Source organism: Brassica rapa, chromosome A03 (assembly GCF_000309985.2).
Source record: "Brassica rapa cultivar Chiifu-401-42 chromosome A03, CAAS_Brap_v3.01, whole genome shotgun sequence".
In the NCBI taxonomy this organism is placed as follows: Eukaryota; Viridiplantae; Streptophyta; class Magnoliopsida; order Brassicales; family Brassicaceae; genus Brassica; species Brassica rapa.
This window is the reverse complement of record NC_024797.2, coordinates 8,598,573-8,612,073: the sequence shown is the minus strand read 5'-3', so window position 1 is coordinate 8,612,073 and position 13,501 is coordinate 8,598,573. Positions and strand designations below refer to the sequence as shown.

Genomic DNA, 13,501 nt, shown 5'->3' with positions numbered 1-13,501 from the left:
ATTGTCGAACCAGTTCTGAGAGATATCAAAGCACCGAGAATGCAAGTAATCACTTAATCTAAGTGCAACCAATGATTTAGATGGGTTTTTAAACTATGACTAATTAAAAGGAATAACTAAATGATACTTTCTTAACTATTGGAAAAGAGAACTCATGGATATAGGGATTAGACCTCGGGTGATCAAGTTTCGAACTAAAGATGGCAAACGATCAATCAATCTATTAACCTTAAGCTTAGACGCAATCCTAAACAAACTCTATGTCTAGATGAATGTTCATTTACTAAACACAATTCAAACATCAAATGTCTTTGGTTGAATATATGAAAGCAATCATTACTAACAAGTCTATTAGCTATCTTAGCATCTCTAACAACAAATGTCTTTGGCAGAGCATGCTAAAAGCCTAGGAGAGTTGTCTCGGGCATTTCATCGAACACCTTTCGGGTGAGAAATGCCTAAGGATCAACAATTGAGTGGCCAACTCAGAAGATGCTTTATGTTCACTCTACTAGCAAGGAAATATGAATGATCTACACTAAAACATCCTAGTTCTAACCTAATCACCCTTAATCTCCCTAACCCATGAATTCAAAAGGTGATTACTCACTAATCTCCATGATCCCTCTTAAACCCATGTTGGATTTCAGATTAATCATGTAGAGAAATACAAGAAATAAAAGGAACACAGAATTTCAATAACAAAATTGATCAATTGATTCAAAGAGATCACTTTCCAAAGGTTTTTGGTGGTTTTTCTAAGAACAAAGATGATCTGCCTCCTGGTGGCTTACAGAGTAATAAAACATAGGTTTAGAAAATAAAAACGTGCATAATGAAATGACCAAAATGCCCTTGAGAAATCACAAGTTCGAGCAGAAACAAAACACGGAGCGACCTCAGCCCGTCGCTCCGACAAGTCGCTCCAGGCTTCGGGAGCGACCTCGCTGTGTCGCTGCGAGAGGTCGCTCCGGGCTCGTTCTCGCGTCTCCGGGTGATGAAAACGCGAGCGACTTCTCCCTGTCGCTCTGGTATGGTCGCTCTGAGCTTCGGGAGCGACTTCAGCACGTCGCTCTGGAAGGTCGCTCCGAGGTGTAAATGTGTGTCTCCAGACGTGAAAACGCGAGCGACCTTGTGCAGTCGCTCTGGATGAGTCGCTCCGGATGTGGTGCACAGCGACCTCATGCCGTCGCTCCGAGAGGTCGCTCCAGCAGTGCTCGTCCAAAGATCACTCTAATCACCTCCTTTTGAGCTCCAAATGCACCCAAATGTCTCCAGAAACTCCATGTGGTACTCAAATACCTGATAGAGACATATGTATGCAAAATGCAACCTAGACATGGCTAAGTCCTAATCTATATGATGAAAATGCATATGAATAAATGGATAAAACAATGTAAATATGCAAGATATCAACTCCCCCAAACTTGTTCTTTTACTTGTCCTCAAGTGAACTTTCTAAAACTTGCAAGGAGAGAGGTTTGAAGGTGGGAGCTCATAGCCAAAAGAAACACAACTAGCAAATATAATTAGCACACTCTCTTATTACACTCTAGCTTCTCTAGGCCTATCTCAAATCCTTTTGTCTCTACACTCATCATCAAGCATCCACACATTCAAATCAACCAACTCTCACATTCATTAAGCACAAAACATCAGGTGAATTCTTGCAAATGGTCCGTTGGTCCAAGTCATTTGGTTGGGTAAGGGAAGGCTTCTATTAAAGTGATTCAAGAGGTTCAAAACATATGATCTTTAAGGTGGTTTACTCTCAAAACAAGTAGCCTTGACATTGCACATAATATATCTAAGAAAGGGACCAACTCATGCATACAATGCTCAATCTCCATTGTTCTACCCTTTTCCCAAACATACAATTACACAATCTTTCCCAAATGTCAAACCCAACTCACATCTCTCACCCAAAAGATCTTAAGAACTTTAACTCTTTCTTTTTGAAATCTACAAGGGATTTTTCTACAACCTCAAAACATTTCTTAGCTCCTAACAACTTTGCTAGCCCCCTTTTCTTTCTTTTCCTTTTTTGTTTTTTTTTTCGATTTCTTTTCTTTTTTTTTTTTTATATTATTTTTTTTAGATTGGGGGCCAAGACTTTTCAAAACTAGAGCTAGAGGTTCTCTACTTATCCCAGAAAATCAATTCACTTAAGCACAAAGAGTCTATCCTTTTTATTTTTTATTTCTCCCAAATCATGATCACAACACTCACCCTCCCACCTATAGCTAGACAATAGAGTGTCCAATCTAGCAAAAATGAAGATCAAGCATTGTCGTTCCCGATACTCTCAACATTATGCGCATGTAAGACTTTCCGAAGAAGGCCTCACTCATCAAACAATGAAAGCTTAAAAGGAAGGAAAGGTTTTGGGAGTGGTCTACCACTAGAGTTTGTCAAAAAGATTGGCATAAAAGATGTGACAACTCCAGTGTGTATAGCCATGACTCAGTACACAAGGGACCCTAAGCAAGAAGCATTAAGTTCATTCATTTCTAATAAGGTTGTAGTTGGCTTCAAAGACTGAGTTTCAGCAATCAACAAGTTTCAAGAAGAGTTTTCAAGGCTCGAAACATACAAGTCTTTTCGAGAGGTGCAAGGCTACTCAATGGTGCAACGTAGTGTTCTTTACAAGGCATTTAAAATCATTGCTCCCAATGCAAGTGAATGCAACCTATATGCTCTAGACTCTCCTAATGGTGCAAATGATGCAAACTAAATGAAAAATCTTTTTTTTTTTTTTTTTAAATGCAAATAGGTGTGGCAATGCATGACTCAAATGAAACACAATCAAAGCAAACATGATCAAATGCTTGGTACCTCCCCCAAACTTGAGTTACACAGTCTCTGTGTTGTCAAAGAAAGAAGGAGATACCGAGAAGAAAACTAATATGCAAAAAAATGAAATGGTATATACAAGGGAGAGAAAGAAGTACCTCCTATGGATAATAGGTGGGGGCAGATGCCCCAGCATCGTCGTCGTCAGGAGGGAAGGTGGTGTAGTAACCACCGGATGCTGAACCGGAGCCTCCATACCATGGCTGGCTCTCAACCTCGTCAATCTCGTGCTCACTGTCAGAAGAAGCGAGGGATGGGGATTTGTTGCCGGAAGTGGAAGGCTGAGTGGGTGGGTTCCTCCACTTACGCTGAAGCTGCGCAGCAGTGAGGGGGAAGCCAAGAGCATCAGGCGGGGGTGGGGGCTGGGGGTTTGAGGTGTTCGCGAAAGCGAAATCGGCTGAGCTACATCCAGCTATTCCTCCCCTAGTTAAGACATCAGCTACTTTCTTCATGAACTTGGCTGAAGTCTTTGCCTGCTTCTTCACAGTCTTGCTGAGCGCCTTGCACTTATCCTTCAGCTTTTCTATCGTTCTGTCCTGAGCTTTGTTCCACCTCTGGAGACGACCAATGTGGTCATGAGCATCACGGAGAGCTCCAGGGGGAAGGACTCCGTCATGGGGCTTGAAGTAGTAGCGCGGAGGTCCATAGATATGCTCAGACGTGTCTGCAACAGGCGGGTCAGGTTGCGTAGGGACACTCCTTCTCCTTGATGAAGCTGCTTGAATTGGATCGAGAGGCCCGTGTTCTCCGAGAAAGTACTCCTGGGGAATGTTGAAGCTGACAGCTCCTGGTATCTCTAAACTCGTCAGGTTCCGGTTTGGAAGAACCACCTCGACTGGCTTGCCCTGCAAGTAGTAGTGGTAGACGTAGTCCTTCCCATACATCCCACTGAAATAGGTGGCAATCCTCAAGTAGGTGCCATCAATGAACCTAGGCCCCGCTGCGTCCTTTCCCAAGGGAACATTCAGAAATTGGAGCAGTGGTGTGATCATTCCGCCTATCCCCATCTTTGGGCGCGAATCAGTGGTGTACCACGCCCAGTCTCTGTAGTGTTCGAGACGGCCCACAAAGAAACTGACCATCCCAAAGGTAGCATAGATATCAGTGCTGGGAAGGGGTAACACTCCAGGTTGAGCGTAAGGACGGATAGCCGGACAGAGCAGTCGCATGTCTTCCTCAGTAACATTACCAGCTTGCTTCCGTGGGTAGAAAGCATGGACTAGCAATCTGTGGAGGTAGCGTACAGACGGGTGTCGGATGTGTGAGTTCTTGTCAGCCCCGGTAGAGTGCCTGTTTCCAGTGATCAACTTCCAAAGCTCTGTGGGGAGGTTCTCACACTTGGGAAGTGAGTGGTCTTCTAGGTCTTGGAACCCCATGACCCTCCCAATGTCCTTGAAGTTCATGTTGTATTCCCTTCCATTGACCTTGAACGTGATTTTTCCCCATCCTTGCCTCACATGCGCCGTGTCGTGGTAAGTGACCACAAGAGAGGATAGGAACTGACAAGTGACATCCTTGTAGAAAGGATAAGCCATGGTGAGGAGTTTCGGCATCTTCAAATGTCCCAGCATTGCCTCAATATCAGAGTCTAGACCCAACTCCTTCAGCAGGTTGAGGTCGGCGAACCTGGTTGGAGCCCAGGTGACTCCATTCTTCAAATGATCATACAGCTCCTCTACAGATGGAGTTTTCGCCCTGTCTCGATCAACAGCAACCCCTTTGCCCTTTGACATCTTGGCTTTCTTCGTAGGTGCTGGCTCATCATCACTCTCAGTTTCACCTTCCTCATGGGTGGGAACTGCTACACTTTTCCCTGCCCTCTTCTCGTGTTCTTTCGATTTCCTTGCAGCCAACGTCTGCTGTCGCACAGTCCGCTGCGTCCCTGAGCCAGTTGGCTCGCTGTTAAAGCCTTTCCTCTTAGTGCAAACTCTTGATTTTCGGCTTCTTGCCTCTCAGCTTCCAACCTGCCCTTTGTCTTCTTAACCATTTTCACCTGAAAAGTTACAAACTTGGAAAGGGATAAGTAGATGGAAGTGAAGAAAAAGAAGACTTTGCAAGCGAACATTTTGCAAGAATGAACTTAACAAATGAATTTTTCAGTTTAAACTCAAGTTCAACACAATGCAACAATGTAACATCTTAACGCATCTAGTACACCCGCAAACACACTCAATTAAGGTCAAATTCGAAAAATCCCTAATTCCATGAACCCTAATTTTGCCAAAGTGCAAATTAAACTCAATTTCACCATTAATTCAACAACCCAACATGATAGATAAACTTTCCCTAGTCTATTTCACCACAATCTAGCAAGAACAGGACCAAATTTCGACTTTCAAATTCTAGGGTTCATGGACCTACGAATTTGAATTTTAAAACTCAATACCTTGCTCTGGATGAAAGGAAATGGTGAATGGGTGGTGAGGAATAGACTACAGGGGCGAAAGCTTAGATTTAGAAAGAAGAAGCAGTTGATTTGGGTGAGAATTAAGAAAGTTTTGGGGATTTTGGTGTGGATGAGTTTGAGAGAGTTTGTGAGTTTGTGAGAGGAGGGGAGAGGGATAGAGTTGGAGTCGCAGGGTTGGGGTAGGTTTAGGGTCGTCCGGTTCAGTTTAGGGTGGTCTAGGGTCGGTTTACTTGAATCAAACCGGGGTTTAGAGTTAGGAAACTTACCTGGACCGGGTCGGGAGCGACGTGAGGGTGTCGCTGGGAGAGGTCGCTCCCGCGTCGTTTCCTCGCGTCGTGAGTCGATGAAATCGCGAGCGACCTTGGAGTGTCGCTCTAGAAACCTCGCTCTGAGCTGGAGCGACTTGAAGGTGTCGCTCTAGGACGTCGCTCCGGGTCAGTTTTTGAGCTCCGTTTCGTCGAAAACGCGAGCGACTCCGAGGTGTCGCTCCCATAATGTCGCTCCCAGCTGGAGCGACCCTTCGGCCTCGCTCCGAGACCTCGCTCTGAGGCGATTTTTCTTGATCCGACGACGAAAACGCGAGCGACCATGGAGTGTCGCTCTCGAAACCTCGCTCCCAGCTGGAGCGACCTTGAGGTGTCGCTGTGAGACCTCGCTCCCACGCACGACTCCTGCTCAAAATGAACCGATCAAGCACCTGCACACAACTTCTCTCTCTTTTTTTTTTTTTTTTTATGCAATAAGATGAAAAATGGAAATACCAATGCAATATGTACAAGGATACGCATGGGACTTCCTCCCAAGTGAGCTTGTTTTAAGTCCCGAGCTTGACTTTGCCTCCTTTTAGATTAGGCCGGGGTAGGATCAGACAGTGGAGTTGAAACCCCATCTTCCTCTGGTGCAGTAGCCATGTAGAGCTTAACCCTTTGTCCATTGACTGTGAAGTCTCTTCCATCAGTGCTCCACAAAACTATTGCTCCATATGGTCTAACCTCCTTGACCTTGAAAGGACCGGACCACCTTGACTTAAGCTTTCCTGGAAACAACTTCAGCCTAGAGTTGTAGAGAAGAACTTGGTCTCCTTCTTTAAACTCTCTCTTCAGGATGTTCTTGTCATGGAAAGCCTTAGTCTTCTCCTTGTAGATTCTTGAGTTCTCGAAAGCATCCAATCTTATCTCATCAAGCTCATGTAGCTGAAAGAGCCTTTTCTCCTTGGCACTCTTGATGTCAAAGTTCAGCAACTTTATTGCCCATAGTGCCTTGTACTCAAGCTCCACTGGCAAATGGCAAGCTTTCCCATACACTAGGTTGAAAGGTGTGGTGCCCAGTGGTGTCTTGTATGCTGTCCTATAAGCCCAAAGTGCATCGTCAAGCTTATTGGACCAATCCTTCCTTGTAATCCCCACAATCTTCTCCAGAATAGATTTGATCTCCCTGTTAGAAATCTCAACTTGGCCACTTGTTTGGGGATGATAAGGAGTTGCCACCTTGTGCTTCACACCGTTCTTCTTGAGAAGTCCCTCAAGCAGTTTGTTAATGAAGTGGGAACCTCCATCACTGATTACAACTCTTGGAACTCCAAACCTTGGGAAGATGATGCTCTTGAACATCTTGATTACAACTCTAGCATCATTGGTGGGGCTTGCAATGGCTTCCACCCATTTGGAGACATAATCAACAGCCACAAGGATATATTTGTTGCCAAAAGATGATGGAAATGGTCCCATGAAGTCAATACCCCAGACATCAAACACTTCAACTTCAAGGATTGGATTTTGAGGCATCTCATTCCTCTTGGTGATGTTTCCTCTTCTTTGGCAAGAATCACACTTCGAAACAAAGGCTTGTGTATCCTTGAACATGTGTGGCCACCAGAATCCAGCTTGTAATACTTTTGCAACTGTCTTGAAGGTGGCAAAGTGTCCTCCATAGGATGATCCATGACATTGTGCAAGGATCCCATCAATCTCCTCATTTGCAACCACTCTCCTATAAAGCTGATCTTTGCAGAGAATGTAGAGGTAGGGCTCGTCCCAGTAATATCTTTTCACATCCTTGTAGAACTTCTTCTTGGCATAGCCTACAAGATTCAAAGGTTCTCTCCCTGTGGCTAGGTAGTTAACCAGATCAGCATACCAAGGTTCTTTCTCCTCTGTTGCTTTGACCTCTTCCAGCTTCCTACCAGTCTCACAAACTGCTATCACTCCTTCGATAGCCATGATCTGCTCTTCAGGAAGTCCTTCGTCAATAGGGACACCAGACTCTATCCTCAACCTGGACAAATGATCAGCTACTCCATTCTCAACTCCAGGTTTGTCCTTGATCTCCATGTCAAACTCTTGGAGCAAAAGGATCCACCTCAAAAGCCTGGGTTTTGCATCCTTCTTGGCCAAAAGGTGTCTCAAGGCGGCATGATCTGTGTAGACAATGACTTTAGACCCCACCAAGTAGCTCCTGAACTTCTCAAAGGCAAAAACAATTGCCAGCATCTCCTTCTCTGTTGTGGCATACCTCATTTGAGCATCATTGAGGGTTTGGCTGGCATAGTAGATCACATGGGTTTTGCCATTTTTCTTCTGCCCCAGAACAGCTCCCACAGCATAGTCACTGGCGTCACACATGATCTCAAAAGGGAGATCCCAATCAGGTGGCTGGACAATTGGGGCACTAACGAGTTCACCCTTCAGCTTCTTGAAAGCTTGTAGACATTCCACATCAAAACTGAAGGTAGCTTCCTTGCACAGCAACCTGGTCAAAGGTCTAGTGATCATGGAGAAGTCCTTGATGAACCTCCTGTAGAATCCAGCATGACCAAGAAAACTCCGGATGTCTTTCACTGTCTTTGGTGGAGGCAGACCAACCATAACATCGATTTTGGCTTTATCCACCTCAATCCCCTTCTCTGAAATCTTGTGTCCTAGCACAATCCCTTCTTTGACCATGAAGTGACACTTCTCCCAATTCAGCACAAGGTTGGTGTCTTCACATCTCTGTAGGACCCTGCACAAATTTGACAAACAAGCAGAAAACGAAGATCCGTAGACAGAGAAATCATCCATGAATACCTCCACAACATCCTCAATCAGATCAGAGAAAATTGACATCATGCACCTTTGAAAGGTAGCTGGAGCATTACATAGACCAAATGGCATCCTTCGATATGCAAAGGTGCCATAGGGACATGTGAATGTCGTTTTCTCTTGATCATTGGGATGTATGGGGATTTGGAAAAATCCTGAGTATCCATCAAGGAAACAATAGAATGGGTGATTCGCAAGTCTCTCAAGCATCTGATCAATAAATGGTAGTGGAAAATGATCCTTTCTAGATGCAGAGTTTAGTTTTCGGTAATCAATGCACATTCTATGACCTGTGATGGTTCTTGTTGGTATCAATTCATCCTTGTCATTCTTGATCACAGTGATACCACCTTTCTTTGGTACAACATGCACAGGTGATACCCATTTAGAATCTGAGATAGGGTAAATAACACCAGCATCTAGGAGTTTAAGAATCTCTTTCTTTACAACATCCTTCAGGTTAGGATTTAACCTTCTTTGATGCTCGATAGAAGTCATTGATTCATCCTCAAGATGTATCCTATGCATGCACAAAGAGGGTGATATCCCCTTGATGTCATCTAGTGAGTAACCTATTGCCTTTCTAAATCTTTTAAGTGTTTTCAAAAGTTCAGATAGCTCATTCTCAGTAAGTTCACTACTCACAATGACAGGGTAAGTTTCATTAGGACCAAGGAATGCATACCTTACACCATGGGGAAGAGGTTTAAGCTCCACTTTAGGTGCCTTTAGTTCACTCCAGTCATCCTGCTGGTTGTCCTCTCGTTGAGTGACTGAGACTTGTTGGTGAACCATCTGTGGAAGCTCCTCGTACTGGTCCTTACTGAAAAACGCCTGGTGTGAATCCAGCATCATCCCATAGGCAGTACTCTCCAGGTTCTCAATCACCTCAGCCTCTTTCTCTACAGTTAAAGCATGCTGTAGAGGGTCCTCTAGTGACAACTCTTCAAGGAGTTCATCAGCAAGGGCATCCATCTCTTCGATGTAGAACACTTGTCCTTGAACTGTTGGCCTCCTCATTACTTCCTTGATGTCGAAATGCAGAACGTGCCCTTTACCCAGATGGAGATCAATCTTGCCTTCTTTAACATTAACAATAGCTCCTGCTGTGGCTAAGAAAGGTCTTCCAAGGATTAAAGGATCTTGAGCTTCTTCACCCATTTCAAGCACCACAAAGTCTGTAGGGATCTCATAATTTCCAACCATCACTGGGAGGTCCTCTAAGATACCCACAGGGTACTTCACTGAACGATCAGCCAATACCAGAGAAAGTCTACACTTCTTGTACTGAGTGAAACCCAGCTTCTTAGCAACAGATAGGGGCATCAAGCTGACACTGGCTCCCAAATCGCAGAGACATCTATCAAATACCATAGGCCCAAGAGCGCAAGGTAATGTGAAGCATCCAGGATCTTCTAGCTTCTTTGGAATGACCAGTCTCTGAATGATAGCACTGCACTCATGAGTGAGAATCACCATGCCCTCCATCTCTTTCTTCTTTGCAGCTACAGCATCTTTGAGGAACTTGCTGTATTGAGGGATCAGCATGAAAGCATCTATAATGGGCATTGTGACTTGGACTTCACTCATTTGCTTGTCAAACAAAGCTTTGTACTTCTCTAGCAGCTGCCTCTTGAATCGACCTGGGAATGGAAGCTTGGGTTCATAAGCAGGAGGAACAAAAGAGTTTTCACTTGCAGGAGTGACGACTTCACCATCTTTAACTGTTTTCTTCTCTTCTCCAACCTTTCCTTTTCCTTTTGCTTCCACTATCTTTTCCAAGATCTCGTCATTGATCTTCTCATCAACAATCACCACTTCATCATCTATGGTGATGGCAACCCCCTCACTTTGTTTCTCAGCATCCTTGGTGAGAGTTCTCTGAGGTAACTCCTTACCACTCCTGAGAGTGATAGCTTTCATGGTTTCCTTGGGGTTTTGCTCAGATTTTCCAGGTAGAGAACCTTGTTGGCGATTTTGTTGAGTGTTCATGGCAGCAAACTGGTTCTCCAAAGCTCTGAACTTGTTGTTGAGCTCATTGTAGCTCCCATCAATCTTTGAGTGAAGATTCTTCAACTCATAGCCAACATGCTTCTCACTTCTTGTTTGAGACTCCAGGATTTGTTTCAGTAGAGCATCAGTGCTGCTGACTTGAGGAGTGGAGGTAGAGGGATTAGATTGTTGTTGGGAAGAATGGTTGCCCTTGTTGTTGAAACCAGGAGGAGGGTTCTGCTGAGGTTGATAGCTGCCTTGCTGATTGTTCCGAGGCTGATAACCACTCTGCTGGTTGTTGGAATAGGACTTCTGTTGGTAGTTGTTGTACTGAAAGTTGGGTTCTTTCTTGTACCAGCTACCATTGTTGTTGATGAAACACAGCTCTTCCTGACCTTCCAAACCCTCAACTTCATGGACAATAGCTGGTGTCTCTTGGCTTGGGTTGCCGACAAAGTGCAGCTGCTCTTGGGTAGCTTTATCAGCAAGGAGGATGTCTATCTTATCCTGTAGAGCTTTCAACTCCTTCCTCGTTTGCTTATCCTCAGTTCTACTGCTTCTGTCGTGGTCTCCACTGTAGACTGCATCGCTCTTAACCATGTTGTCAACCAGCTCCTCTGCATCCTCCTCAGTTCTCCCCAAGAAGAACCCATTACTAGCTGTATCCAGTCTGGCTCTGTACTTAGGGAGAGCACCACGGTAGAATGTGCTCAGCAAGCTCTCCTTAGAGAAACCATGGTGTGGGCATTGAGCTTGATAGCCCTTGAATCTCTCCCAGGCTTCACTGAAACCTTCCAAGCCCTTCTGTTGAAAGCTGGAGATCTCGTTTCTCAGCTTAGCAGTTCTTGAAGTAGAGAAGAACTTCTCCAAGAATGCTTTCTTGCAGTCATCCCAAGTGGTAATGGAGTCGCTGGGTAGAGACTTCTCCCACTGACGTGCCTTATCTCCCAAAGAGAAAGGGAATAGCTTGAGCTTTAAGGCATCTTCGGACACACCATTGGTTTTTGACAACCCACAATAGCTGTCGAACCTGTCCAAGTGATCAAATGGATCCTCTAGAGCCAAGCCATGATACTTGTTGTTCTCGATCACGTTGAGGAGTCCTGACTTGATCTCAAAGTTGTTGGCTGCCACAGCGGGTGCTCGGATTCCCAATCTATGACCATGAATGTTTGGACGGTCGTAAGTGCCAATGGGTCGAGCTGCTCGCTGTTGGTTAGGTGGGCCATTGTTGTTAGCGCCATTGACGCCTGCATCTTCTTGATGAACGTCTCCCATGTCAGTGTTCAGTCTCTGCAATTGAGCCTGATGTTCTTCTTCTCTTCTCTTTCTAGTACACTCTCTCTCTAAAGCTCTGATGTCTGCTGCTCTTGGAACTAGGTTTGATGGACCCCTGCTCCTCAAGTTCATACACCTGTAGATTAAAGGGAGGTGAAGAAGAGTCAGTAACAAAAGAAAATAAAAATGACTTAGTCTCAAGCAATTGACTAAATCTCAATGTTTAAATCTACTCAGAATTTGGCAACGGCGCCAATTTGATGTTAGGAGTTTTCAAGGCTCCTAAGACAAATGTTGTAGTATAAATGATTGTCGAACCAGTTCTGAGAGATATCAAAGCACCGAGAATGCAAGTAATCACTTAATCTAAGTGCAACCAATGATTTAGATGGGTTTTTAAACTATGACTAATTAAAAGGAATAACTAAATGATACTTTCTTAACTATTGGAAAAGAGAACTCATGGATATAGGGATTAGACCTCGGGTGATCAAGTTTCGAACTAAAGATGGCAAACGATCAATCAATCTATTAACCTTAAGCTTAGACGCAATCCTAAACAAACTCTATGTCTAGATGAATGTTCATTTACTAAACACAATTCAAACATCAAATGTCTTTGGTTGAATATATGAAAGCAATCATTACTAACAAGTCTATTAGCTATCTTAGCATCTCTAACAACAAATGTCTTTGGCAGAGCATGCTAAAAGCCTAGGAGAGTTGTCTCGGGCATTTCATCGAACACCTTTCGGGTGAGAAATGCCTAAGGATCAACAATTGAGTGGCCAACTCAGAAGATGCTTTATGTTCACTCTACTAGCAAGGAAATATGAATGATCTACACTAAAACATCCTAGTTCTAACCTAATCACCCTTAATCTCCCTAACCCATGAATTCAAAAGGTGATTACTCACTAATCTCCATGATCCCTCTTAAACCCATGTTGGATTTCAGATTAATCATGTAGAGAAATACAAGAAATAAAAGGAACACAGAATTTCAATAACAAAATTGATCAATTGATTCAAAGAGATCACTTTCCAAAGGTTTTTTGGTGGTTTTTCTAAGAACAAAGATGATCTGCCTCCTGGTGGCTTACAGAGTAATAAAACATAGGTTTAGAAAATAAAAACGTGCATAATGAAATGACCAAAATGCCCTTGAGAAATCACAAGTTCGAGCAGAAACAAAACACGGAGCGACCTCAGCCCGTCGCTCCGACAAGTCGCTCCAGGCTTCGGGATCACTCTAATCACCTCCTTTCGAGCTCCAAATGCACCCAAATGTCTCCAGAAACTCCATGTGGTACTCAAATACCTGATAGAGACATATGCATGCAAAATGCAACCTAGACATGGCTAAGTCCTAATCTATATGATGAAAATGCATATGAATAAATGGATAAAACAATGTAAATATGCAAGATATCAATATCCGAAGATAACCGAACATATGTATAATTAACCTTATATTTCTAGTTTACATCTCTTATTTTATATAAAATATTTATATTAACACTACACATACTTTAAGTTCATATGATATACATGCAATTACGGAAAAAATGATTTGGTACTCACTTAAAAAGCATGTCAAGTTTTTTTATTTCAAAAATTAACAAAAAGTTACATCCAAAATTTTAAAACAATAACTAAATTAATGCATTTTTAGTTTTAAAATGTTATGTTCAAATCTATTAACCATTTAATCTATTAAAAATAAAAAAAAAGTTAAGTAAAATTTATATTCTTAAATACAAGAAATTTAAGAAATGAAAAATTTAATTTTTTTTCAAAATCTAAATATCCAAACCCGATCCGAAATAACCGAAACCGAACTAAAAATACCCGAACCCGATCCGAAGTATACAAATACCCGAACGGGTCT

At 43.3% G+C, this 13,501-nt stretch overlaps 1 non-coding gene across 1 annotated transcript; it reads left to right on the top strand.

Annotated features, from left to right (window-relative positions):
* Positions 1-11,062: 11,062 nt before the first annotated feature.
* On the top strand, positions 11,063-11,169 carry LOC117133130. The gene has a single exon (XR_004456971.1). It is a non-coding gene; the product is annotated as a small nucleolar RNA R71 (small nucleolar RNA).
* The last annotated feature ends 2,332 nt before the right edge of the window (positions 11,170-13,501 follow it).